We start from the raw sequence: 6214 nt of genomic DNA on the forward strand, positions 1-6214 counted from the left end.
TTACTCAGACCGTATCTCATTTAATCACATTTCAATTTGATACGTAAATTTTACTTCCAAAATCGTCCGTCAATTTTCAAGTAATTTAATTAACTCGTAACATTATACGATTAATTAAATGATCAATTAAGAGTATCGCCCTATAGGTATGACCTAGGGGTCAATCGATCACCACCGTCACACGACAGTAATGTCAAACTCTAGTCAGCCAATCATTACCGATATATGTTGACCAGTTGACAGTAACAATATTACTTCCCAATTGTATTCTTTAAAATGAGATTTAATAACGATATTTAAATCACGTGATCGCACAATTGTTGAGGACACATTTCCCAACATGATGTACTCGGCTTCTTCGGATAGGGGAAGTAAATAGTTGGTCCGGTGGACACTTAGACGACAAATCTTCGCGGGTAAAGTGAATGATCGAGCCTCACTAGTAAGCCATCCAAACTTGGTGTCAAGGGGATTGTGAGCAACCCACTTGAACTTGTTAATCATAATAGACATATCAATAAGATGGCCACCTTCCTTTGCCTTGTACTTGTTATCCGTATTGAAATTAGGATCAAAGTGCTTGGCTAGGACCGTGACTAGGCCGCCATTAACAATAACGGTTGTACCCTTCTTCCCACTATCAACATGGAGCCATCTATCAACCAATAGCCTCAAAGAATTGTAAGGCTTGGTATGAATTCTTCCAATATTCAAAGCCGATTCAAGGAGAATAAAATCAAGTCTTGTGAAATGATTGGTGTCTTTCCTAGCAATTATGGTATTTCCCACAACTTTGTGCCATACTCTTATGCCCGGATGATGGACCAAAAGAGCACGACAAGCATGAAAATCATCAAATTTCTTCCCGGAGATTGCCTCCCAAAGAGGCTCGGGGTCATACTTCCCATATTGCTTATAATATTTTTCTTCATCGCTAAGACCCAAAATTTCACCCAATTCCTTAAAGGTAATGCGTCTACTAGTGTTAGCTAGACGAAACTCAAGATTTTCCCTATTCTCAACTTTGGTCACTTTTAAAGAACTTCAGAATTCTAAGACAAGGGAGGGGTATGTTACTTCCTTTGTTTCAAACAATTTCTTCAAACCCATGGCATTGAAAAAGGCTTTTGTTTGTTCAAGAACACCTAATTTCTCCAAAGCATCTTTACATATGAATTTGGTGGGTTGAATTGATTTCATAGCAAACTTGGCAAATGTCTTTCTATGGGTATCGGAAATAAAAGTTACCTCCGGATAATGCAAGAGTTGATCGATTACCGGAGTAGAAGGTGATGCTCCCATAGAAGTTTGTTGTTGTTGTTGTTGCACTTCCAAGTTTGGTGTTGCTACCACCATTGCCAAAGCTTTCTTTGTTTGGAGAGCTTTTTGCCTTTGAGAGAGAGCCTTTGCCTTTGGTGCCTTTGTTGCCTTTGTTGCACCCTTTGTCCTTGCCATTGATGAACTAACCAAGAAAAGAATCAAAAATCTTCAATTTGTAGAATGCCCAAATCGATTTGAAGGTGAAAGGCTTTGCCTTTATGAAATCAAAAATCGACTCAAAGGTTGAAGAATTTGTTCTTGGTTTTGATTTTTATTGAAGATGGAGTGATTGATTTGTTGTTTGAAGGATGGTTTGATTTGATTTTGGTGGATTTTGTTGAGGGTTTTTGTTTTTGTGATGGAGAGGATGAGGGTTTTGATGTTGTAGGTAGTGTTTGTGAATGAATGAATGAATGAATGAAGGTGGGGTGGGTTATAAAGAAGTCGACAATTTCAGAACGCAGGGACAATCCGTGCGGATTGGGCGCAATCCGTGCGGATTCTACAGCTTCAAAATTTTCAAAATCCCGCCTAGAGACGGGCGGATTCTGGGGAATCCGCTCGGATTCTTTTTGAGGGACGGGCGGATTTTGTGCAGGACGGACGGATTTCAGTCCAGAGATTTTTCTTTGTTTTCTTCAGCTGCAAGACGGGCGTCTTGTATAAAAGACGGACAGATTCTGTGGGACGGGCGTCTTTCCAGAAATCCGCTCGGATTCTTTAACAGTCAAGAATTCTCAATTTTCAGCTCAGCTCAGGACGGGCGTCTTCTCAGCAGGACGCTCGGATTTGCTGCAGACGGGCGAATTATCAGGAATCCGCTCGGATTCTGGTCCTTTGTACCCGGATTCACTTCATTCGTGCACAATGCATTTCCCTTTACCATTCTTCCATTCTTCTTCATTTCTTGTGTTCTTCATTGTGGGGGCACTACTAAGGCATGAATAGCCTAGGCAATTGCCATCCCCACACTAAGGTAAAGCACTACACATCAATTGAAATTGTTAGTCCCTCCCTCACTTCTCTCTTACATGACAATTATTTTGATCAAAGTAAATAAAATCCAAAAATGACAAAAATGCAATACAAGAATTGAAATGTAAGTTAGGGAGTTAGAAATATTTACAAGTGGTGGTTTAGGGAGGACTCCACCAAACTCTCATTCTTGATGAGATGTCAAGGGGGCATGTTCAAGGTGTTGTTGATGTTGCTCAACACCTTGAAGAAGTAATCAAAAGCTTGTTCATTGTTATGGTAGAGGTCCTCAATAGACCGTGGCCCTTGTTGTTGATCATGATCGATGGCATGCCCAATGTAGGGATTAAAGATCCCTTCAAATTCGTCGTCCCAAAGACCACAAACTTCATTGAGTTGATCATTGAAAATCTCTTGCTTAGATGGAGACAACTCTCCCAATTTCTTCTCTTGGCCAATGAGGCTATCTTCTTCTTCCTTGGTTGATTTTGATGAGCCTTGCAAGCTCTCCTTGTCACAATTCACTTGCTCTTTGAATGGAGCATCTTCATCTTTCTTCTTCCATTGGAGTTCCGATTTCTTCCTTTCATCCTTCCGGCTATAATGATCAATCATGAAACATGGCTCATGCAAACGAGGAGCTCTCATGGTTTTGTCAAGATTAAAAGTTATGCTTTCATCTCCCACTTCTAGAGTGAGCTCTCCATGTTTCACATTAATCACCGCACCCGCGGTGTGTAGGAAAGGTCTACCTAAGATGATTGGAATGTTGGAATCTTCCTCCATATCAACAATGACAAAGTCCACCGGGATGAAAAACTTCCCAATTCGCACGGGGACATCTTCCCATATCCCTAATGGTGTCTTCGTCGATCTATCGGCCATTTGAAGAGTGATATTGGTGCATTTAAGCTCTCCCATTCCCAACCTTTTACTTACCGAGTATGGCATGACACTCACACTAGCCCCTAGATCACATAAGGCTTTGTTGATCGTCGTGTCGCCAATGGTACACGGTATTGAGAAGCTTCCCGGATCTTTTAACTTTGGAGGTGAACTCCCTTGAAGTATTGCACTACTCACCTTAGTAAAGGCGATAGTCTCAAGTTTCCGGATCGACTTCTTCTTTGTGAGGATATCTTTCATGTACTTTGCATAGGCCGGAACGTGATTGATTAATTCCGTGAAAGGAATTGAGACTTCAAAATTCTTCACAATCTCCATGAACTTTCCAAGTTGATCATCAAATTTGGGCTTGGCTTGACGACTTGGAAAAGGAAGTCTAATCACAATGGGCTCCTTCTCTTTGGCTTTGTCTTCATTTTTCTTTGAACTTTCTTCTTTTGATGATTCCCCTTCTTTGGGACCTTGCACCACAACTTCATTCTCACTAGCTCTCACAACTTCATCCTCAACTTGCTTCTTCGGTGCCTCATATCTTGTACCACTTCTCAAGTGAATGGCACTAACCGTTTCATGTCTAGGGGGATTACTTTGAGGTGGTAATTGCCCCTTTTGTCTTTGTGAGCTTGAAGATGCTAGTTGAGTCAATTGTGTTTCCAACATCTTGGTGTGAGCTAGAATGTTGTTGATGGTGGTATCTTTTGCTTGGCTATCTTTTTGCATTTGAGTGAAAAATTCTTGTCGATTCTTTTGCATTTGGAGGACCGCTTTTTGGACATCAAAACCTTGGTCATTTTGGTGATTGTATGGATTTTGATTTTGGTAACCTTGGTTTTGATTGTAAAAGGGTCTTTGATTTTGATTTCTCATGGGTGGTGGAGTGTATGTTGTTTGAGGGTTTTGAACATTTTGGCTTTTGTATGAGAGATTTGGATGGAACTTGGTGTTTTCATTGTAAAAATTTGAATAAGGGGTACCACTTTTGTAAGCTTGGAAAGCATTAACTTGTTCGGTTGTTCCCCTACACTCACTTGAGTCATGACCCAAAGTTCCACAATTCTCACATATCCCACTTGGGATTGATGAGGATGCCGTCATGGCATTGACATGATGCTTTGATGTTTTTGAGTTTTCCTCAAGTCTAGCCATAGCTTGTTCAAACTTCAAGTTGATTGTGTCAATGTGAGCACTAAGTTGAGCACCCAATTGAGTAACGGAGTCCACTTCATACTTTCCTCCTCTAGTAGCCTTGCGAGGCCTACTATATTGTGAATTATGGACCGCCATTTCCTCAATCTTGTTCCATGTTTGATTGTCATCAACTTCGGTGAACATTCCATTTGATCCCATATTGAGAATGTTCCTTGAATCTTCATATAAACCATTCCAAAATTGTTGCACTAAAAACCATTCGCTAAGTCCATGGTGAGGACATGAGCGACAAATACCTTTGAACCGCTCCCAAGCTTCATACAAAGATTCTTCATCCCTTTGCTTAAAACCCGTAATTTGAGCTCTTAGCATGTTAGTCTTTTCCGGTGGGTAGAATTTTTTGTAGAAAGCTAGAGCTAGCTTCTTCCAAGAATCTATTCCAAGGGTGGCCTTATCAAGGCCCTTCAACCATTGCTTTGCGGTGCCGATTAACGAAAAAGGAAATAAGACCCATCTTATTAGGTCTTGAGTCACGCCCGTTTGAGAGATAGCTTCACAATAATCGCAAAAGGTTTCCATATGAGAATGAGGGTCCTCACTAGGCATTCCCCCGAATTGGCTCCTCTCAACTAGTTGGATGAAGGCGAACTTGGCAATAAAATTACCGGTGAGATGTTGCGGTGTAGGAGTACCATTTGGTAGATCCTCCTCGGTGGGTATAGAGTGTGACGAGAATTTAGGCATTGTAGGTGGATTTTGTGGGATATTGTGTAATGGGTTTTCTTCTCCTTCTATTGCGAAAGGATTGACAAACTCACTAGTGGGTTGAACAACTTCACCAACACCTCCCAAATTCCTCCTAACAAGTCTCCTATTATTCGTCAAGGTTCTTTCGATTTCACGGTCAAAAGGTAACAAATCTCTTTGTAACCTTATAGACATGCAAAATATCAAACAACTCGAAAACAATTAGAACAAACCTTGAGGAGTTTTACTTCCCCAAGGTCAAAAAGACACAACTAATAACAATAAAAGAAATCTTAAATCAATTAAACACCGTCCCCGGCAACGGCGCCATTTTTGATCGAGTCCATTTGGTGTTCACAATTAAGCATATGTGGTCGTTGGTCAATGGTCGATACAAAACACAATTTATACTCCACAAACAACTCTACAATTAGTAAAGAGGCAAGTAAAGGTCGGATCCCAAGGGACGGGTATTGAAATGAGAATTCTATTGTAACTAGTAGTGTCTAAGGGGTGTCACAAATTGGGTTGATGTAGAAGGTTACTAAACTAAAATAACAATGAAAATAAACTAGCAAGATGAATAAAATAAGGGGTGTAAACAATTGATTAAAAGCACTAGGGTGTCATGGGTTCATAGGGGAATCATGGGATATGATCATACAAACATGTTCTCAAATTATAAGCAAGCAATTATTGTTGTGATGGATTGAGTTGGGTTATATCTTACAATCCTAGGAAAGTTTGGGTCCCGAGCCGAATCGATCAGATTGTACAACACCTACAAGTCGACTTAATCTTTCCTACTCAACACATGCATGTTCTAACAAGACTCGAGTTGGGTTATGTCTTACAAGTCTCATTGAAAAGATAGAAGATGATAGTAAATGCAAGGATTCATAGGCTTAGCATTTCATCAAATATAACATGTGCATGTATTAAGATCAAAACAAGCAAGCAAATAAGATATGAAAGCATATTGATTTAAGCATGAATCATTCCCCATGTTGGTTTCCCCTAATCACCCATTAAACCCTAGCTAAGAGACTACTCACTCATTATCATATTGATCATGCTAGAAAGGTTGTCAATCATACTAACATAATGAAACATGATG

At 40.2% G+C, this 6214-nt stretch overlaps 1 non-coding gene across 1 annotated transcript; it reads left to right on the forward strand.

Moving 5' to 3' along the window:
* The first annotated feature begins 4615 nt into the window (after nt 1–4615).
* On the forward strand, nt 4616–4722 carry LOC141616382 (small nucleolar RNA R71). Its single transcript, XR_012530733.1, has one exon. It is a non-coding gene; the product is annotated as a small nucleolar RNA R71 (small nucleolar RNA).
* The last annotated feature ends 1492 nt before the right edge of the window (nt 4723–6214 follow it).

The sequence above is a fragment of the Silene latifolia genome, chromosome 11 (genome assembly GCF_048544455.1).
Source record: "Silene latifolia isolate original U9 population chromosome 11, ASM4854445v1, whole genome shotgun sequence".
Lineage (NCBI taxonomy): Eukaryota > Viridiplantae > Streptophyta > Magnoliopsida > Caryophyllales > Caryophyllaceae > Silene > Silene latifolia.